At 46.2% G+C, this 23,062-nt stretch overlaps 1 protein-coding gene across 2 annotated transcripts in view; it reads left to right on the plus strand.

Moving 5' to 3' along the window:
- The first annotated feature begins 238 nt into the window (after positions 1-238).
- FRMD4B (FERM domain containing 4B) overlaps positions 239-23,062 on the plus strand; it is a 325,730-nt gene continuing 302,906 nt past the window's right edge. For both annotated transcript variants that reach the window (XM_064593817.1, XM_064593813.1), the window contains exon 1: positions 239-612. The gene's annotated coding sequence lies outside the window, so the exon portion shown is untranslated. The remainder of the gene's footprint in view (positions 613-23,062) is intronic.

The following is a 23,062-nucleotide window of genomic DNA, read 5'->3' on the forward strand; positions in this document are numbered from 1 at the left end:
GGCACCAGCGCTTTTTCTCTGTCGGGGTAGGCGAGCCCAGCCGGCAGCCGCGCAGCGGGGGCCGAGGGCGCCCCCTCCCTTCCTCGCGCTCCCCTCCCCTTCCTCCCCTCCCGATACAATGACTGGGCCGGAACAGCGCATCAGCCGAGTCTCATTGGCAGCGGCCGCCCCGGCCCCCGGAGAGGCGGCGGGCGGGGGCAGCTGGGGAGAGCGGAGCCGGGAGCCGGGGCTGACAGCGAGAGCCAGCGGGCAGGGCGGAACGACGCGAGGACGCGAGGCAGGCGGCCCGGGCACAGCTCTAAGTGTGGACGGAGGCGAGGGCGCGCGGCCAGCGGCGGCGGGGGCGACGAGCGCCCCGGGCCGGGGATGCGGCGGGCGCTGGCTGCCCAGCGAGCCCGGGAGTCGGGCTGCGCGGCTCACGTGCTGAGCAGGAGCTTGCGCCGAGAGGAGGACGAAGAGGAAGGCAGGCGCCCGGGAAGGCGCGGCGCCGAGCGGAGTTGCTCGCAGCGCTGGCGCAGAGCCGGGTCCCCAGGTCCCGCGCGGTGAGCCACCGAGACAATAAAGTAGCGGTCGGCAGCGCCCGAGCGCCCGAAGGAGAAGGCGGCGGAGCAGGTAGGTGGGTGACTGCCCCGGGGTCTAGCGCGCTGCGGGGGCGCGGCCGTGAGCGGCGGCCACCGCGGGCGCTCGGCGTGCGCCCCGGGCGCAGCGCTCACGTCCGGAGACCCCCCCCCGCAGCGGAGGTGTGGGGCTCGGGCGCCCGGGCGGGCAGGAAACCCCGCCCCCGGCTCCCGGGCTGCAGGCTGCCTCCGCCCGAGCCTCTGGGGCACTTGGCGCGGCGCTCTGGGCTCTTTGGTGGTGGACACAGGAAGTTCGGCGGTTTCGAGGCGTTGGCGCTGGTGGGGTTTGCAAACGCGCCGCCAGGGACCATGTGCTTTGGTTGTTGCGCGTCCGTGGGAGGTGGGAGAAATGCTGATGAATCCCAGATACTTTAACAAGGCAGGGCAAGGACTGGGGCGGGGGCGAGGGCGGGGGGGAATCCCTGGCGTTAGCAGAGGATCCTCAGGGCTTGGTTTGTTTGCCCTTTTTTTTAAAGGCTGTTTGCATGTGGATCGCCCTCTGTTTTCTGGAGTATTTCACCTTTCACCTTCGTGTGTGTGTGTGTGTGTGTGCGCGCGCGCGGGCGCGTGTATGTGTGTGTGTGTGCGCGCGTCTCTGGGTCAAGGGGAAGGGACAAAGATGATATTTTGCGAAATGCCATTCGGTTTGGACTGGAAGATAAACTCTTCCTTTGCATTGAATGACCGGTGCTCTGAAGGATACTGCTGAGTAGTGGTTGGTGTTGTTGACAAAAGAGGTGAGAGCTCCTCGGAAATCTTCCCGGAGCCTGAGAAAGCCGCCGCAGGAGGAGGTCTCCCTTGCTCTCCTTTGTGTGGCCGCTTCCTTCCAGATGTGAGAGGGTTGGGCTGGGCGCTCCTGGGTGCGGTAATAATTATCCCGAACATTCCTGCGATCTGCTAGGACTTGTGAACATACCAGAGCCAACTCCTCTGAACTTTGCGAACCAACTTGGTGTGCTTGCTGGTACCCAGAGGGCTGCATCTGGAAGGTGGCCCCTTCAGAAGAAAGACTGGGGAGTGCCGACAGCAAGCAGCCTCTCCGGAAAGCTGGCTGAGCCTTCAAGGTTAGCTAGTGTTTGCCCCAGAAATTTACCGACCCATTTGGAGAATGTGTACAAGATTTTCGCGCAATCCCGGACATGCTATTTCCTGTCCCAAAGAGAATGCATCTGTGGAACTTCCAAATCAAATATCTGGAGGAGAAGAAAAGCAGCTTCGCCTTACTTAACCTCCTCAGGCTGCACTTTCATCTGCCATACACGTGCTGTTAAGAATGGTGGTTGACAGCTTCTTGTGTGTCAGGCGTTCCAGTGGGCACTTTTTGGGCATCATGAATAGTCCATGGAGTGGTAAGCTGAGCCCAGAGGGAGGTTAAGTAACTTGCCATAAGTCACATTGGTGATTTGGAGTTTACCTGAGGTCTGATTCCAGATGCCAGGCGGTTAACCATCACAGTACCTCTAACAGGGATATGCTGTGATGGCATTAATGATGACGAAGAGAGTAATAGTAATAACAACAAGTACCTCATATATTTTTTCATTCGATTAAATAACGTGATGGAGACTGACCCGAGGTAAACACTCAGTATCTATATTTCGGTCTCTAAATTAAATGTCACAAACTAGGCGATGGTTATATTGATGAGTCTGTGATTCTTTTTTTCTTTTTTGTATATCCAAGAATTTTGTAATAAAAAGTAAAGCGCACACACACACACACACACACACCCCACCCCACCCCCTTTCAACAGTGCTTACATTTCCTAAAAGAGGGCCTGAAGGATTCAGGCAATTCCAAGGACTTCTTACACAGGAGAGGTTAATTGTGTCTTTATTGACATCTGCAAATATCAAACACTATTTGCTTAAATTCAGTAATGCAGATGGAATGTATTTGAAAAATACAATGATGGAAGATGAAGAAACCTACCTAAAATACCATTATCGTGAGGTTTGGTTTTCATTCTCCCTGGGAAAATTCTCAGAAGTCACTCTTCCGGGGTGTGCAAGTGATTGTCTTAAACTTCACTCTGCTTTGAAATTCATGGACTTTCATTTTGGTGGCAGGGTGGTTCGTGGCTTCTCAAACAGGCCGACACTGTGCTGGAGCCTAATAATCTAGAATAATTTGGGAGGAGTTAAAGCTACAGCCACTCAAGAGTATAAAAGCAGCTAAGTTTTCTCAGTTGTTTATAGGCCCGAGCCTCTGTTGTTAGCAAGCATGAGAATCCGACTTCTCCATCTGATGCCACAGATTTAATCAAGACTCTGCGGTGCTTCTGAGCAGACAAAAAGGAAGTTTTGGCTAAGTGACAATACAAATAAAGTACATGGAAAACCATTAAAAATACCCTGTCTTATCCAGCCTGTGGTAATTGCCTAAAATTTCAGGAACTCTTCGTAGTTATTTTACACACAATACACACATAAGTGAAGGCTTGAGGTTTATACTGCAAGTGACCTCTCTCTCTCTCTTTCTCTCCCTCCCTACCTCTCTCTCTTCCTATCTCCCTACTTCCTTCTACATCTGCCCCAGAGATCTGATCTTACGAAGACACTATTTTTACATACTCAGTAACTGCTGAGGTTCACTGAAATTGCTATCTTCAGCCTATAGATAAATAAATCATGTAACTTAGCTCAGCAACAGGACTTGGGTGTCTCTTTCCTTACTTAATGTATTTCTCATCTCTCTCTTTTTAGACATGGGCTTTATTTTGTTTTAGGAGATGCTTTCTTTTTAGCAATTTATTTATTTCTAGGTCATTAAGATTTTTTTTTCCTTTTCTGGTCAACATGTGTCTTGGGTAGATCAGAGAGGAATGGTAAAGCAGCAATTTTTTGTTGCTAGGTGCTTGATTTAGGGGCCACACCTCCTATTTTCCTCAATAATCTGATTGAAATTATCATGATGTTTCTTATCTCACTTTTTCTGGTGAAATCAATTTTTAAGCTAATCTCACAAGGCAGGGTTTTTTAAAATGAAGGTCATGAAATCAATACAGTGGGCTGCAACCAGTATTTTTTTTTTAAAGTATAACAGGACAGAAAATATCAGCATCATCATATGTTAGTAAGTGTTCTGTTGTTTCATGAAACTTTGAGTCAGTTCTCTCTCTGGGACTGCATGCACATTCTGGGTTGCAGTATAAAATGTATTTCTTACTGTGAGTTGCTGTCTAAAAAGTTGCCACAGGATGTATTTTCCTAGTAAGTGACAAACACCCAATTTAGGTGGAATTAAGATATATATATGTGTGTGTGTGTGTGTGTGTGTGTGTGTATATATATAATATAAATAAATTTTTTTCATACATACAAGTTCAAGTTACTGAAGGATACGTACCTAGAACTGGCCTCGAGAGCATCTTGTTCAGGGCTGAACAATGACTTCGGAATCTGATTTCTTTCTTTTCATCTTCAGCTCTGTCTTCCTCTCCTTTCCTCTGTGTATGGGGCTCCTTGTTGGGTGGCTAGTTGACAGTAGAAGTTGCTGGTTTATACAATTTCAGGTTCAAGTCCAACAAAAAAGTATAAGCCTCCTTTGCTCAGTTGTTGAACAAAAAGCCTCAAAACCAGTTCCGATTGGCTTGATGGGCATGGTTCATAGGAAAGCCCTGTGCCAAATGACTTCTGCGGAGGCTGAGGGCTTTGCCTTGTGGTCGAGTCTCACCTAGACCACATGGACCGCGGACACCAGCAGGCTGGACCTCCAGATGAAGACAGTTGCTGGATAAAGGGGAAATGGATGCTGAGGAAGTCAAATAAACATTTGCTGAAATGTACAAGTGTCTAAGTCCGTGAAAGCTGATTTCTGTTCTCTTTGATGCCCAAAAGAATAGAGGACGAGCTGAATTATATTCAGGCAAATAGGCTATCAATCTGATTTCTCATGTGTGTAAGGAAAGCCTTAGTTGTCACTTTTAACGTGGTCAGTATCAGGACTTAGGAGATCACAATGCACAGCAGGAGCAGGTCAGATTGGTAGGGGTTGCTCTATTTTCCAATGACACTGAGGGAAAAAAAGATATATTGATTAAAAATCCACTACAGACCCTAAACCTCTTACAAGGGGTGGTCTTGATCCTTTTGCATGTTCGAATCTTGGAAGGCATTTATTTTAATCACTTTGTTGTGCTAATGTGGTGAAAGATATTTAAGTGGTATCTTTCAGCAAATTATTTGAAGAATATACCTTCATAAGGGCCAAGGCTGATGAGTTTTCTGCTTCACAGCTCCTCAGCCTTGAGATATTTATCTGGGTCTATGTTACTTTGCCCTTGGGGATGTGCTGCTTTTAATTACCCTCTGCCACTTCATGTACAATTATCCAGTGAGTAAGGGGGCCCTAATTGTGTACGGCTGTGAGAATAATGTTCACTCACAGGAGAGGTTCCCTAGAAGTAGGGTGATCATGCTGGCTTGCCCAGGTCAATCCTGGTTAATGTCTGTGCCTCCAGTTTGGATGGGAAATTACATGGTCACCCCACCTAGGTTATTTTAGGGGGCCCTGATTTGAGGCCTTTTTAATAGATTAAAGTATAAAGAATTCCTTTCACCAGGCAAGATTAAATGATAATATTTAAGGATGCATGCTTGTGTGGCTAAAGTCAAAAAGAAAGCAAAGAAAGTGGTTACCAAAAAGGTCATGATAGGGCAGTGGTTCTTAACCAGGAGTGATTTTGCCCCCAAGGGGACACTTGTCAATGTCTAGAGAAATTGTTACCGTTTCTTGTTGCCATTTGGGGAAGGTGCTTTTGGTGCTAGCTTGTGGAAGCCAGAGAAGCTGCTACACGTCCCACACATGCAGGACAACCCCCACAGCACAGACTTACCCAGCCCCAAATGTATATAGTGTTGGGGATGAGAAACCCTGGTATGGTAGTTATATTTGAGGAGGAGGGAGAGAAAGTATCTAGGAGCTTCTGGGGCAACCGAGTGATGGCTATATGGCTGTTTACTTGGAGATAATTATTGAGCTGCATATTTATATTTTGTTCATTTTGTTTTTTGAGAGAGAGAGAGAGTGGGGAGGGGCAGAGGGAGAGGGAGAGAGAGTCTTAAACAGACTCAGTGCTTAGTGTGGAGCCCTATGTGGGGCTCCATGTCATTACCCTGAGATCATGACCTGAGCTCAACCCAAGAGTGGGACACTTAACCAACTGAGCCACCCAGGCACCGCTGTTCATTTTTTAAAATATCTGTTATACTTAATAATAAAAAATCATTCAAAAAAAATAAAGAGGTCCCCACCATAATTGAAGGATATGATGGACCTCTCAATGCCTAATAGGATCTTGTTCAGATGTGAAGGCTCAATAAATAATAGTAGAGCTAATGGTAACTAGACTGGCTCATGTTCAGCAAGTGTTCACCTGTGCTGAGAATTACTCTGCCAAGGTCCCATAATATTTGTTGAATTGGCAAAGTCTGTGTGTTGACCAGTATTTTACAGAAAGGCAGGATGGGTTGAGGTTATGAACAACTGCTCTCAAGTCAGGGGACCTGTCCTCAAATCCAGTTGCACCACTTATGAAATGTATGACTTTGAGCAAGTGGCTTACACTTTGTGCCTCAGTTTCCTCATCTATGAAATGGGGAGAATAAAAGTTCCTACATCATTGGATTACTGTGAGGATAAAAGGACAGTGTAAAGTGCTTCATGTAGTGCCTGCTACATATTAAATACCCCATAAATGTTAGCTATGATTATTTTGGAGGCCAAGAAAAAATTTTAGTAGTTATATTTTTTATTTAACACTGTGTGTGCTAGATTTCAATCTCAGCATTTTTCAGCTGTCCTTTTCTTTATTCTTGCGAAAATCCTCTGATATGTGTGTTATGCCCATTTGTTGCTCCCATTTTACGGTGAGGAAAACAGAGACTTAATGAAATTAGCAAGTAAGGGCGACTTAATTTCAACCTAAAGTTATTCTGACTCTGAAGCTTCTGCTATCATTTATTATGTCATATTGTTAGATATGGAAGGGAACCTTGAGATCAGCGAACCCACAAAAATGAGCCCCAAAGAGGGTTGTGATTTGTCAAGTTATTAAGGGATGGTGCAGGGCCAGAACCCAGATTTTCTGCCTCCCATCATCCCCTACAACCATCTGTGTTTTGCAGGCAGATGCATCTACGTCACAAGGCAACCATGGTAGGTAGGAACAGATCCAGACACAGGATCAGGAATTGGGGAGATGTCTTCTAATTCAGCTACAAAAAGCCTAGAGCTGTGTTTGTTAAAGTGCGGTAGCTGTACCCTTGGTGGTGTATGAGTTAATTTGATTTTTTTTAAGATTTATTTATTTATTTGAGAGAGAGTGTGTGTGCGGCTGCAGACGCAAGGGGAGGCTGGGGAGGCTGGGCATAGGGAGAGGGAGACAAGCAGACTCCCCACTGAGCGTGGGGCCTTGAGCAGGGCTCCATCCCAGGACCCCAAGGATCATGACCTGAGCTGAAATCAAGAGCCAGATGCTCGACCAACTGAGCCACCCAGGCGCTCCTGTGTAAGTTAATTTTAGATAATGGATGGAGAATCATTTTGCTTTGATGGTTATTTATTTATTTTAATGTATACCAACAGATTTTTTTTTTTTCACTTAGACCTTCAAATCTTATTAAAGAATATATTTCTTTCTGCCTTGCTGAATGAACTATTGACAGACTGGATTATTACTGCTTAGGATAAGGCTAAGCAAGATATAATATCAATGTAAAATCACTTAAAAATATATATTAATAACACAAAGTATAGGTGGTGCTGAAAAATGGCTAAGCCTTTGAAGGGAAGCTGTGAGTGACTGGAGTCTGGGAAATAGCAGACTCGAGCAATGTTTCTTCAGCACCGTGCTTTTGAGTCACTCGGGAATGGGATTCTGATTCAGTAGATCTGGAGTGGAGCCTGAGATTCTGTTGAGCTCCCAGGTGATACTGCTGATGCTCGTCTGTGGACCACACTGTGCCTAGCAAGGGATCAGAGAACCTAGAAAATTCTTGGACATGTGCTGGGTGCTGGGGAGGGGTCAAAGAAATGTAAAGTAATCCCTTGTCTACCAAAAGCTTAATCTAGCTGGGGAGAGAAGATGTGCATGAACTTGGGAGGTTTGCAGAGGAAGGATGGCGGGCAAGGAGAGGTGCAGCTACGCGTCTGCCCAGAGCTGCTGAAGTGGGATGGGTGGGGTGGGGTTTCCCTTTGGCCTGAAAGATGTGTGGCAGCCAAGTAGAGAGTTCCAAGACAGGCTTGCCGAGTAGGAGGAAGGCTGCAAGTCCCAGGGAAGACTCTAGATAAAGTGCCTGCACCTGCAAAGTGGAGATTTCAACCATAATCTGATCAACACGGAGAATCAGTCTGGAACATGCAGTTTGAATAACTTGCCTCTTCAAAGAACAGGTCCCTGCCTAGAAATAATGGTTCCTGTCTGTTGAGTCCCTGTAAATGCCAGGCATTTGCCAAGTGCTTTCCATATAGTATGTGATGCCCATCTCCACAGTGACCCACCACTACCCATACTTTACACAGGTAGAAACCAAGGCTTGGAGGGGCTGTGTGACTTGTTCAACACGCATACAGCTGGTAAGTGAGACCTGGAATTGGAACTCGGAACGGAGTCTGGGCTCTTTGACACCACCCTGCAAGAGATTCTGCTCTTTATTATCCCTGACAGTCTCAGCCTGAGAGGTCTAGCTTTCTCTCTGGAGAACATACCTTCCAGGAGCCTCTAATGGCCCATCTTGTTTCAAATGAGGATACTACCCTCTGAAACAGATTCTGAGCAAACATCCAAAGTTGTCAAGTGGTTTATCATTTATCACTATTTGTAAAAGATTGTATTTCTTCCTGCCCTGCTAGATAAGTGATTAACAGAAGTTTTTGGCATTGTGACCCTCCAAAAGAAATGAGTTCAAGACTGCAACCCCCAACCCTAAGAAGCACTGCATGTTTTGTTGCAAGGAGGAGGCCCTTTCGTTTGGAAATCACCAAGTAGCCTAGGCAGACAGTTATTGGAAATAATTATGCCTCCGTCACAGCATGGGGCCAGTCACAGCCCCGTCTGATGCAAAAGGTCTTTCTGGAATACCAGCATCCATCTTCCAGCTGGTGCTTATCACAGCCGACAGCATCGGTAGGGGACCCGCAACGGATGTGGCCTGAGGATTGTTTCCAGGCTTCCCTTGTTGCACCTGACTGAGCCCATCCCATCAATTCAGTCCTTGCAAAAGAGCAGGGGGACCATATGTGACCTGAATGGGAGGCGCAAAGCTCACAGAGCCAGCCCTGGCCCTGGTTCATCCAAGTAGAATACTCTGGTAAGGTTCTGCCAGACGAAGGAGGAGCTGTGGAGAAAAAGGGGTGGAGAATCAGAAAGGCTGAGTTCTAATCCTATCTTAGCAGCCTGACTGACCTGAGCTGTGTTAATTAGCTCTGTGTTTGTCAAGTGTGTAGTGACACTTGAGCTTCCCTCCATCCTCCATCTCTAATCCGTTACGCTATGCACAATCAGATGTGTGCACGCGGTACTTTACCTGCACCTGTGATACTATTCTCATTTTTATTGTTTTTAAGTTCCAGATAAATAAATGTGTATAAAATAAATGCACTTAAACAGGCTTGCTTATCAGCAGTATGTTGGTGGGACGACTCAGTAAAAGTATTTGCTGGGCGGTAAAAATAATATTTGGCGTAAGTTGTCATCGAATAACCTTTCAGTATTGAGGCAAAGCTCAAAACATTAGCTTCTTTGGTAAGTTGGGAAAGATAAGGGTATTTGAGGCCATCACCAATGAACTAATTGCATCCATTTAAATGGGCAAGTTGAAACGCAGGATCCTGATTAAGTAATGAAAACCATGTGCCCCTAGACTTCAACCATAGAGCCTTAGCCCAGTGGGGCCATAACACATAAATTGAGGACATAGCATGGTAATTTGCTCCAACTGTGTGAAATTAATTCAATGTACTTTGAAGAGGGGGAAAAAAAAGCGTGCTATGTTATATACCTTCGTGTTCTCAATGTAGCTGCATTTTCACTGCCTTAAAAAAAAGGGGGAGTGTTCAGTGTTATAGAGGTCAAAAATTTGATTGAAACAAATTAAGAGTAAGAAATCACTTTTGCAATGATTTAGCTGCTTTAAGCAGTTCAAATCATGAGTGGTTCTTGTTGTAATTTCTAACAGTATGCTTAATTGTATGTGGAAAAAGCATACCAGAAAACTATCACTGGCCTTTTTTAGATCTCAGAGAAAAGCTGTGAAAATGGTAAAGATAAAAGGTATTTAAAAGTTGACAGATTGTCAGCAAGGGTTCATACTCTTCAGTAAATACTTTCACTATAAGGATAAGCAGGGACAATGCAACTTCGTCTTCTTTCAGAGTATACAATGCAAACTTTCTTCTTCCCCTTCTTACACAGTTTCATTTATCTGGCTGTTGTCAAGGGATAAATAATCTGTTTCACTGAAGTGATTTTTTCCAGGTGATTAAAGCTTACCTCTGCCTACCCACATTATTTTTTTGCTTGAACTATTTTTGATGAAAACATGGCACACGCTTCTTTACTTTTTTACATGGCGTATATAAAGGTGGTTAGATCATTTCCTGGATTTGGGCTCCTCATGCCAAACACTGCTTTTTGTTCCTTGCCATCATCCTGTTACTCTTTTTTTTTTTTTTTAAAGATTTTATTTATTTATTTGAGAGAGAGACAATGAGAGAGAGCACATGAGAGGGGGGAGGGTCAGAGGGAGAAGCAGACTCCCTGCCGAGCAGGGAGCCCGATACGGGACTCGATCCCGGGACTCCAGGATCATGACCTGAGCCGAAGGCAGTCGCTTAACCAACTGAGCCACCCAGGCGCCCCATCCTGTTACTCTTCAGACAGCTAAATTGTGGGGCTGAGTGCCTCTGTACAAATAATCACCCATTTCTATTCTTTTATGGTTACTGGTATTCCTAATCGTAGGGCTCCCCTGACTAGTTAGCAAATCTCGCATGGGGTGCTGAGAACTTCGTGTACATTATAGTTTTGGTAATCTGCCTAACCCCCCAAGAAATGAGATTATTTCTCCTGATTTATGGGTGAGAAAATTGAAGTTTAAGAAATGAGGAGTAAGCGGCAGAGCTGGGATTTGACCCCCCGTCTGTCAGGGCAACAATGCTTGTTGATAGCTAATTGCAAGAGTTGCCTCCTAGTCTGTTTCTCCTCTCTGCCTCTATTTGGGTATTTCTGTCTATCCCCTTGCTTTAAAAACCTTCGCCCAGGTCAGGACCCAAGATTAGGTGTCTGGTTCTTTTACGGGTCATATTTTGGGTATCTTTTTCCTTGAATGGGGTCCTGAGGGTACTTTTGCTGATTCCTAGATTCCCAGACATGTTCTGCACAATTGCAGTTTCTGGAACTCTAACCTGCGAATTCATCACGGCGTATGCTAAGGCTTTGGGGGGATTATAGGATTTTCTGCATTATGATTAAGCAACATAATCAAGAAACCTGCAATCAGGAATGCTTGGCAAGTCCAGAATGCAGGGGTCAGCAAACTTTTTGTGAAGGGCCAGGGGCTAAATACATTAGGCTTTGCGGGCCATATGGTCTGTGTTCACCTATTTAACTGTCTTCGTAGGGAAAGAATAGTCATAGAGTATATGTAAAATAATGGGTGAAGCTACATTCCAATAAAATGTGATTGATTTTTAAAGATTTTATTAATTTTTTATCTGAGAGAGAGCACGGGGAAGGGCAGAGGGAGAGGGAAAGAATCTCAAGCAGACTCCCTGCTGAGCCCTGAGCACCACAGGGAGCTCCATCTCATGACCCTGAGAACACGATCTAAGCCAAAACCAAGAGTTAGATGCTTAACTGACCAAGGCATCCAGGCGTCCCTGATAAAGCTTTATTTAGAAAAACAAGCAGTGGGAAGATAGCAGGAGGGGAAGAATGAAGGGGGGGATATCGGAGGGGGAGACGAACCATGAGAGACGATGGACTCTGAAAAACAAACTGAGGGTTCTAGAGGGGAGGGGGGTGGGAGGATGGGTTAGCCTGGTGATGGGTATTAAAGAGGGCACGTTCTGCATGGAGCACTGGGTGTTATGCACAAACAATGAATCATGGAACACTACATCTAAAACTAATGATGTAATGTATGGTGATTAACATAACAATAAAAAATTTTAAAAAAAAGAACAGTGCCTACACCAAAAAAAAAAAAAAAGAAAAGAAAAAAAAAGAAAAACAAGCAGTGGGCAGGAGATGGCTTATAGGACTGTTCTTGACTAACTCCTGTTGTAATGGGGGAAAGGACCAATCAGGATATTTAAAAAGCCTAACTAGGTAGTTAGTTCAGAGGCAGTGAGTGGCCCATGGACTCTGGAGCCAACTGCCTGGATTTGTCTCTTAGCTCTGCGGCTAACTAATGTAGGCAAGTATTTTAATCTCTCTGTGCCTTGGTTTTCTGTCCTTAAAATGAGGAAACTAATAGTCCTTACCCGAGAGGGTTGCTTTGAGAATTAAGGGAATTATATGTAAAGTACTTAGGAGGGTACCCAGGACAAAATGAGCCTTGTATAACATTCTGTGAAGTTCAGAATCATGAGGAATCCGATTTCCAGTAATACAAAGTATTGTAAGGAGTTGTTGGACAGCACAAGACTTCCTGTGCTCTAAGTGGAGTGGAGGGTGGCCATGAGGCTGCCGCCTGTGGAGGATGGGTGTGCGGAGGGAGGGGGGAGGTTTGCTAGTGCAGGCAACACAGGGGGTCAGGGGAGACCCTGGCCTGGGAGTTATGGTGAACTGGGTTTAGCAGTTCAATCTTTAAGTCACTTCCCTCTAGGGCCCTGCTTTCCCCATCTATAAAATAAGGGGCTTCACCTCGGTTAGTGGATGTGAACCGTGTGCCCACCGGTTGAAGTCTGCCTACAGAGAGCTCCATGAACCCCTAGAGAGTTTTTAAAAAAAATTTAAATTAATCATCAGCAATAATGAATCAGGAGGTTCCGCAAGAATTCTGGATTCCAGGTTTCTTTTAAAAATTCAGAAGCTTTACCAACGCTGGCTGCATTCCCTCATGGCAACAGTTGGCTAGCGCTGAGTAATGGCGGCCCATGGGTTCTATCATTGATTTGCTGTAGCAGATGCTGCTGATGCCCAGCCCACATCCTTGCCCTTCAACTTCAGCGCAGGCCAGCTTGACTTCCCACTGCCAGCACCTGTGTTCATCTGTCTGAGGAGTCTCTCTGACTGTGGAAGTGGTGGGGGTGAGGGCCAGGGAGTCAACGCCCACCCCTCCAGTGATGAAAGGTTCAGCATACAGACACCTGAGCTCCCTTGCCCATCTGGTGAGATAACCAAGGTGTTATTTTACACCAATTTCGAGAGCTTGCCATGGGGTTAATCTCTAGTCACCTACAGTGACAGTTGACTTAATAGGACACTCGTTTTTTAGTGGTCTGTCATTCTTTTTCTCATTTCCCCACTCTCCTACTGGTGTTCCCTGGGATGGCCTCTCAAATAAACACCTTACAGTTGAATCCTTGTCCAAGCTTCTGGAGGAAATCAGCCTAAGAAAACCATAGTCCCTACCACTGAGGCCAAAGGAGATTTGCTCTTGTTTTTCATCATGCTTGGGCAGTTTTGCTCGGGTGGAGAAATAGTTGTCCATCCCATGTCTATCCAAGGAGGAAAGGTTAAGCACTGAATGGGCTGTAGGGTTCTAGAAGAATGGGAATGTATTTCATTGTGTAAGTAAAGAATAGATGGAAAGCTTTTGTGCAAATGATCTTTGTCACTCACTGAAGTCTTGGCCCTCAGGTGTCTGAATTTCTGATTCCTTCAGTAAAAGATCCTTATGGATTCTTAAAGTGGGGACTATTTTAGTGGAGTATCCTATGAGAAGCAGCCAGAACCCCTGCAGTGATGGATGAATTGTTTTAAACTGCCTGAAGAGATTTGCATTTTAAAAAAGGAGATCTGAGAGTCAAGTTTCTTTCCTAATAGGGTGACCAACTATCCTGATTAGGTCGGGGCTGAGACCTCTCCTGGGAAGCACTAAACGTGGGAAAATCCCAGGCAAACAGGAAATAAGCTGGTCACCTACTCTAGATACGGGTCACACCTAGGACCTGTCAGAGTCCACCCCCTGAAAGGTTATGTCTCTCCTATCTCTATATGTGTGTGTATATGTCTTCTTACATATCTTGTAATAAAATCATATTTTTTTTAAAATGACCCCAAACTTAAATGTATGTTGACATGAAATAACTCTTTTCCAAATTTCTAATTATAAAAATCTGAGTACGTTTAGCGGCATGACTTCAGTTTTCCTTTGTGTCTGTGCCTCTGCTTTGCTGCTGTTCGGTCTTGGCTGGCTGTGGGGGAGCACGACACCATGAGTCAAAGGAGTCAAACCCTCAGTATCTCTTCCCTTTCATGGCCTCTGCTCTGTCACTCGAGCAGGGGTTCTGCAGGGTTGCACCCCACATTTGAAGCTCTGAGCACTCTCCTCAGAGGTAAATGGGGAATCTGGTTTGTTTGAGGGTAAAACACTTCCGTGTACATTTGCTCTGCCCTGACTTACCTGTCAGCTTTCTCCTGCTGGCTATTTATCTCTTTTTAGTGATACCGTGTTTTAATCAGAAATGAGCTTGTGAAAATCTTTGCACCCAAATTAGAAGAGTGTGACAGCTGGATGAGGGAGAGGAAGCCATGCCCCCAGACAGAGGACACAAATAGCAAAGGGCGTGAGTGGCACCAGAATGTGGGAATCTCTGAGAATCAGAAACCAGATGTGTTGTCCTCATAGCACAATGTGGAAGGAAGACCTGGGAATTGGAAGTTTCGCATGATTTGGGGTATGAAATCAGGTAATTTAGACCCTGGAGTAAATAAGTGAGACTCTGTAAGTAGGTTTGGAACCAGAAAGATATTTGTGTTTGAACCCAAGATCCATCATTTAACTCCATTTATAACCTGGTACAAGTCAGGGAACCTCCCTGAGCCTCAGTGTCCTCATTCATAAAACAGACATGAGAAGAAATGGAAACCGACCCTTGAGTGCCTGCGATGTACTCCCATCAGTGCTAGGGACATTAGAGGAATTGTTTCATTTAAAATTTTACAGTCCTGCAAGGCTGGTATAATTGGCCCCATTTTACAGATGAGGAAATCGAGGCACCAGCAAGTCAAATAATTTTCCCAGCATCACTCAGCCGGTAAGTGATGACGCCAGACTTCAAGTCTGGGTCAGGCTGACTCCAGAGCCTCTGCCAGCCTGTCATAGCTTACTTCTCACAGTACTGGTCTTTCTTGGGTCCATCCAGAAGCTTATCCTGAGGTAGACTGCAAGTCGTTTATTTGGGCAGCGCAGGAAAGAGCTGCGGTGGAGTCAGGAAATGAGATAAGGAAAGGAAGGCAGACAAGAAGTATGTTATCAGTCCAGCTATTCCAGTGGACTAGCAGAGCTCCATCCCAGGGGGGAAACTCAGAAACCAGCACAGTGCCTACATGCCCCAGAGTGCAACACAGCACAGTGATCTCATCCGAGGGGTGAGGGAGCTGGGGTGTTTACACACCAATCGAGGGCTGCTTCTGAGAGGTGGAGTGATAATTCCTAGGTGCCTCCCTTGTATCCTGTGTCTGGCAAACTAGGACTGCCAGCCCCAGGAAGCCCTTGGCAGAGAAATGCAGGTGTGATGGTTGGGAGCAGGACAGTGTGTCTGGAAGCAGTAAGGAGAAGGGAGTGTGGAAAGAGCACTGACAGCCCCTGCTGCAGTGGATGTTAGAACCAGAGACAATATGTACAGAGGCAGGCCTAGGGCCACCATTTATGGAGGGCATACTATGGTTGTGCGCATAATTATCAGTGAGAGGACTTTTGAGGTTTAGTCTGGGTTTTGTGAATCTTTACTTGACCTGGAATTGTTCCCAGGACCTGTAGGAAGGCCTAAGGGAGGTCAGCCTGCATGTGTTGATCATGAACTTGGAATAAATGCCAGGCCTGGCCATCCCCCCACAGTAGGCTGTATCCTTGGTGGCTCCATCCATCTGAGGTCCATTGAGATGTCTACTACCTCTGGGTCTGGGTCCAGAGGGAGGAGTTGGAGTGGTTGCTTCCCCACAGAGCCAGACACCTCTTCGTCCATTTGGAAATCCAAAGTTTACCCACCCTGTGTGCTCTGAGGAAAGGAGTTTGAAAAAGGATTGTGAGCCAAAAGCAGGAAAGGATAAATGTAGCTTGGGTGCCATGAATAGCAAGGACTTCTGTTTTTCTTATGATGATAACAGCTTGTCTCCTGTTGGTAATAACCCATGCATTTTCTCTGGGCATGTGGCCGCTGCCGTAGAGACTGTATTTCCCAGCCTGCCTTGTGTTTGGTGTGGCCAAGTGACCAAGTTCCGCCTAATCCACCTCAAGGCATGGGAGAGGAAGTGGTATGTGCAGGTTCTAGCTGTTCCCATTGAGAGAAAACACCTACTTTTTCTTCCCTCCTTGTCTTGAACTCTGGAACAAGGAAGTGGTGATGAGCCACTGTCAACCCTGGGGGTGAAGGCAATAATCCAGTCATTGGTTTGCAACCTGGGGACTTCCCCAGGTGAAATCTGAAACTGATCCCCTTAAATGGAGGGCAAGAGGAGATTGAAGAAAGAGGCAGACCCCTGCACCCTCTGAAGGCTGAGTCCTTGAAATGGCTCCTACTGAGGGAATGCTGGGCAGAACGTATATTCCAAGGATGGGCAGCGGGGGGGTAGAGGGTGGTTAAGGAGCCACTGATTGCCTGGCCCCAACTTATGTATCAACCAGCAGTCACATCCTCTGCATGACTTCCAACACCAAGGCATGACAGAGCATGAAGGTGAAAGAGGTCTGGGTCCTTCTATCTCTGTGTGGAACAGAGCTGTACTACCAGCCCCTGCCCCCTGCCAGACCTGCCATCTACTTGAAGTTGGACTTGAAGCAGAACTTATCTAAATGACTCTTACTCGGTCTTTGTTAAAACCAAGAACCTATATTTTAACTGATATAAAGGCTTGATACATGACTTAGCCTCAGCCAATGGCAGTTACTCAAAAAATCATGGGAGTTGGTGCCAGGAAGACCTGGGTTTCATCCTAGCTCTGCCATTTACTAACTGGACGATGTCAAATAAGAGATTAATCTAAACATCTTCTGAGCCTGTGGCATGCATTACCATATTTAATACTCCAAAGCCAGTCTCTGGGGGCAAAATGCCCAGCACAATGCTTGGCACATAGTCAACAATCAATGAAAGATGGCTATTAATGTTATTCATATCATTATTAATTATTCACAATGCTGCTCGCTGACCACTCAGGCAGTAAGGCGGTATTAGTAACCTTATACCTGCTGGCTCTGAGGTCTAGAATTAATTTTGCAAATTTCTAGAGGGTTTGGGTGATCCATGGTAAATTAGCAGGTCAGCAGAAACCATATGTTCCGGGGTGCCTGGGTGGCTCAGTTGGTTAAGCGACTGCCTTCGGCTCAGGTCATGATCCTGGAGTCCCGGGATCGAGTCCCGCATCGGGCTCCCTGCTCGGCAGGGAGTCTGCTTCTCCCTCTGACCCTCCTCCCTCTCATGCTCTCTGTCTCTCATTCTCTCTCTCTCAAATAAATAAATAAAATCTTTAAAAAAAAAAAAAAGAAACCATATGTTCCCTCAGACCTCTGTGGGGAGCAGGCATTTGCTTACCTCAGGTAAAGGATATCGTCCAATTAGTGGAGCAGAGGATATGTCTAATGATGACGTGGACAGACCTCCTGGGGTCTTTTGATCCCTCACAACCCCGGGTAGGTATGTGAGGGTGGCAAGTACGGGTGGGGGAACCTGCTAGTCAGGGGAGAACTAAGTATCTTCATTGCCAACACTCTTCCCTGGCTGACCCGGGAAGCCTCATCTTTAGTGTTGGGACAACTGCTAGTGGTTTACCTGATAGCTGCTTCCTCCACTCTTGGTAACAGACCCCCAACTTTATTTGAGGTGAGGTAGTGTGCTTTGCTGAAAGACTACATTTCCCTTCCTCCCACACTATTAAATATGGCAGTGGGACCAAGTGCTGGCCAGTGAAGTGTGAGCAAATGTTTTGTGGAGCTTCTGGGAAGGGTCCCACTTCTTAGCTGACTCAGGTGCCTTTGCATGCTCTTTTGCTTTTCCATCTTCCTCCTTCTGCTTCCTAGAACACTGGTTTGATGGCCGTAGCTTCAACAACTATTTTGTGACTTGAGAGAGAAACCATGGGCTCAGGATGGCAGAGTAGAACGTAGAGGGATGACCTTTCTGCTGGAAATGGCTCCTGCACATGAATATTGGAGTGCCACTCAAAGCTCCTCCCCCACTATCACCCCTCCCCACCATTTTGGCTTTATGTGGACTTGTTGGCCTTCCCCTGATTTTACATTAAGCATTTCAGTAGCCTCGAAGGTTCAAAGCGCCATGCCACAGGACTACAAAGCTGCTTCTCTCATCTTCTTGTGGGGATGAGTTAATTTCTTCATCCTTCTTGCAGATGCCTGGAGTCCAGCTTCCCAACAGAATAATCACTGATACCATCATTCTGTCCATTGTACCGACTCAGGACTGAACTTTTTGATGTTTAACTATTCTCTAACTTTTTCATTTGTTATTTTACAGCCTTTGCTTGTGGTCAGCGTTCTTTGTTTGTTTGTGGTTTTTTTCCCCAAATACAATAACACTTCTTGTTTGCTGCTTTTCTGAATTTGTGGATGGATTCCTGAGGATTGTTCTTGCAGCAGAAAGATGTTGGAAAAGGCCTTAGAAAAATAACCTGGGGGGGTAACCTGAGGTTTGAGGCCTCTTGGTCATCTCTGTTGAATCAGTAAGCTCGACAGTCTGCTAGTTATTCGTCTCTTGCTTCTCATCTCCAGGCCCATCTTCTTCTCCTCTGAACTGTGATATCGGGTAGAAGTCTACAGGTTACATTTGTCACATTCCCTTTTAGCTGGCTTCTGATTAGGCTCTGTCAGGGGAAGGTGGTGGCTGGAGACAGGGATACAGGAGGACAGGGAAGGGATTTATTTCTGCTTCCAGCTCAAGTGTGAAGCTCTGCAATGGCAGCAGGTATCAGTGAGACTTCAGCCGGGAAATGTGTGCTTGAGTGGAAAGACCAACCCCAGTCCCATACTTACAAACGCCTCTTGCAAATCCAGAGCATCTAAGTCAGAAAGTGGCTTAGAATGATAAGGGAGGTAACTAAAGTGCCCCAAACATGTGCAAACTTCACAACCCGCTACAAGGTTCTTTCATTCATTTATTCATTCAGGAAACATTTATTGCATGTCTGTAGCAACTGTGTGAGTGTCCATGGGGATCATAAAAGAGGTGATTGAAAGAATAATCTGGAGAGGAAGTGTTACTTTGGATTAACTCTGAAGGAAAGTCTGTTTTTGGAGTCTGTCTTTCAGATGAGCCAGAAGGCCGAGAATGAGCCAGCCATGTGATCATCTAGGGGGAGAGCATTCCTAGGCAGAGGGTACGGCTAGAGCACAGGTCAGGGAAGTAAGAACATGCCTGGAAGGTTTTAAGAATAGAGAATGGGCCAGTGTGACTGGAATGAAGTGAGCAAGGGAGAGTGTGGTGAGGCAAGATTAAATCATGGAGGGCCTTGTAGACTGCTGTGGAGGGTTTGTATTTTATTCTAAGTACAATGGGAAGCCAATGGATTATTCTAAGCAGAGAGGTGACATGATCTGACTCACAATTTTTTAAAAAGTCGCATGAGGTATTTACTAGGTGAGAACATCAGTAAAAGCAGCATGTTAGCTGGAAGGGTGTAACCATGCTTCAGGCAAGTGGTGATGGGGCTTGAACTAGGAAGAAGATTCTTCAGGCAAGCCCATTAAGAGAGATACAAAGGGAGGGCATAAGGGCAGGGCTTTGGGGGCCAAGGAAGCCAACCCAAGGACTGACAAAAGAGGCTGCGAGGAAGTTTACCTGCCAGGAAGTTCACTGTGTCACGAAGCCCACTCAGGGTCTCCGAGGCAGAAATCCAAGTGCCTTCCCCCTTAGCTTTAAGGCCTGGCCAGACCCCAAGACTGGGTGAGCATTCATTGTGTGTGTGGGGGGGAGGTGGGGCAGCCCCCCTGGGAACCACTCACTGCCCTGAGAGGACCCAGTCGCGGTGTAAATAAGCGCTCACTCCAGACAGAACTGGGGGTCTCCTCCTGGGAATATCTAGAACAAAGTGGAAAAAGTGAGAGTACTAGGAGCCTGAACAAGCCCCATTACAGTCCAAATAAGACCAGGAGGGAGAGTAAGCCTTTCTAATATTGCTTTTTCTGACTTGAATTCTTTTCTTTCCTCTTTATTGCTGTTTGCCTGTCTTAGCATAAGCTTCCCCTACGGTAGAGCTGAAGACAAGTGTGCCTGTGGGTGATTTGGGGAAGAGGTCTCAAGGCGTCTGAGAGGAGATTGTGGAAATAGGGAAGCAGGATGCAGACCATCACCTGGGGCGACCAGATCTCTATCCCCCTGGGGATGCTTTGAGATGCCATATAAAATGCACCTTAGAATTTCTACCCGTGGGGAGAAAAAGGGAAGTGTTTGTCCATGGACAGCTTCATGAGCGTCAGCACCCCCACACTTCTGGGCTTGCCCTTGCCTCACCGCGGAGTGGCTCCTGGCAACCCTCCTGTGCCCAGGCCCAGGGTGGAGAGCCCAAAGGTCTTTCCTTGTAGGCTTTTGCATTAAATACTCTTTTAAAATGCTGGGTTTGGATTCTAGAAATGTCAGAGAAGCTAGCCAGAGAGAAAAAGGGTTGAAGTAGAGAAAATATAAAATGGCTGCCAAAAGCCAGCAAGATTCCTGAGGCAGGAGGAGGGATAGAGAGTTGCCTGTGGGAAGAAATAAGAGGTAACTGTTTTTTAGCAGAGGGTTTCCTAATTGTTAGGCAGTGCCCCCCACTTCTCTCTCTCCCCCACCCAAACACACACACATTGCACTAGCCACATGGAAAGACTCTAAGATCCCCAAATATGCTAGACAATCTTGACTGAGGTCCCTTCCACACCCCTATCCCCTGTCTTCTCCCAGCCATGCACACCTACACACTTGGCTTGGTTGTTCACCCTCATCACTGAAGACCCACATCCCTCTCTGTCTCATGGCCTTCCTTAATTTCCCAAATTTGGCAATGTGTACTGTCTTCATTAGAGCTTTTGATTCTAAGAGCCAGACCCCCACTCAAAGAGGTTTAAGTGAAAAACAAACAAATGGATGTAGGGTAGTGTTCCTCAGAATGTAATCCACAGATCACTGACATCAGGATCGGCGGGGTGTACCCATCCCTGCGTCATGCCTACCTGCTCTACCAGGAGCCTGATGGCCCAGCCCATGAACAAGCCGCCCTCATGATTCTTTTGCACATTCACATTTAAGAATCCCATTTAAGACTGTCCCAATGCTCTGTGAAAAGAGTACATAGAGCCAGGACTCAGAAGAACCAGAACCATGTCAGACATCTGCCTAGGTGTGCAGGAGCTTAGTCTCTTGTTCCCCCACTGGTTTCTTAGGTTACCCTCCTTTGCTTACACATGGCTCCCTCATTCCTAAATGCTGTGGCTCCCACAGCCAACAGGCTCAGCCTCCAAATCCCCATCCCAAACACCTGGATTGAGCCAGGTTGGGTTAGGGGTCTCCCTGCTCCAGCCAGCTGTGGCCCAGGGGATGGAAGGTAGATGGCACCTGATCTGATGTCACTGTCTCTGCCATGGCTGTGGGCCAGGTAGTTTTTTAAGAATGGTGGCTGAGAGAAATTGTCCTTTCTAGTGCAATGTCCTATGAGGCTTTGATTTTCTCCTATCCTACCATTTACCATATAATATTGTAATTGGCAGTAAACTTCTCAGCATCCACCATTAAGCTGGGAGAAATTTCAGGATGAGACCACCATCTTTTACGTCCTTATATTCCCAGAATTTACCAGAAGGCATATCATCAAGAAGGAATTCAATAAATAATGAATGACGATTGACCAGATACATCACTGCAAATATGTAGGACCATATGATTCCATGAATTTTTAAAAGTTTTAAGTCAATTTTATTAAAGCATCGTGTACACACACTAAAACGCACTCATTTTAATGGGACAGTTTAATGAGTTTGACAAATGTATGCACCAGTGTAGCCATGTGCCGCCACTAAAGATATGGAACATTTTCATCACGTCAAAAGTCCCCTCTCACAAGGGGCCACTTTTTAATTCTTCTGTATTTGCTTGGGAAAGGAGTCATCCACATTCAGACCCTGGTGGTGCTTCTGCAAGACACGTGGAGAACAGAAGCAGTAGCAACTCCTGGGATCTTATCAGAAATGCACATTCTTGGGCCCTACCCTGGCCCACAGAATCAGAAACGCCGGGTGGGGCCTAGAAATCTGTTTTTCACGAACCCTCCAGGTGATGTTGATGAATGCTTCAGTAGGAAAACCATTGCACTAAGTCATCTGGGGTTTCTTAAAAATAGATAGCTGGGGGGATCCAGATGCATGATAGCAGCCCCTGGGAGCTGCACTGGGATCAAAGGAGGCCCCAACATGGCCTGAGCCCATAAAGTGGTGCCCATCACTGTGTGGGGCCTGTCTGCGGATGGATTTGGAAGCAGATGGTCAGAGTCCGGAGGATTGGTTCTTTTTGCAGCATGGCTCTGGAAGATCCCAGTGTCACTGCAAATGTATAGGAACACATGACCCCCAGTAATGACTCGGGGCCTTTGATAGCTTTGGACCTCCTTATGCAATGAGGCCTTTGAAATGACTATTTTATGATGAGATTTGATAGTTGGGCAGTCCTTCTCCTCTTTGGAAGAATTCAGGTCGAATCTCTGATCCTATTGCTACTTTCATTTAAAAATTTTATTTCCTCTGTTCAACTCTTCCTTTGCCTTTATGATATTCATTTAAAAAATTTATGTGCATGACTTTGTACTCTTTGTCCACAAGGTTGTGAACAAATCAATCCAGTAGTAGCTGGGCTACAGTTGTGATAGAAGGAAAGTAGAATGAAGAGAGTGTGTTGTGTGTACTGTATGCTACTTGAAAAAAACAAGAAATAATGCACCTAGGAATTGTGACTTCAGGAACGATGCTGTCTGATATACAGAGTAGGTTGCTGAAGAGATTTTTGAGGGAGAGGAGGAATGGAAGTATGTAAGTGTTTCAGGGAGAAATACAGGCAGGGGTGCCTGGGTGGCTTGGCTGGTTAAGCATCCGACTCTTGATTTTGGCTCAGGTCATGATCTCAGGGTCATGAGGCCGATGGAAACCCGGGTGGGTCTCTGCAGTGGAGCCTGCTTGAGATTCTCTCTCTGCCCCTCCCTGCTCACTCTCTCTCTCTGTCTCTCTCAAAAAAAGAAAAAAGAGATACGGGCAGAACAAACAGATGTTAGGAAGGTTATTCAAAACTTGAAAATAAAGCAG

The sequence above is a fragment of the Mirounga angustirostris genome, unplaced genomic scaffold, assembly GCF_029215605.1.
Source record: "Mirounga angustirostris isolate CCGP_5_RB_7025 unplaced genomic scaffold, mMirAng1.0.hap1 SCAF_1, whole genome shotgun sequence".
NCBI lineage: Eukaryota > Metazoa > Chordata > Mammalia > Carnivora > Phocidae > Mirounga > Mirounga angustirostris.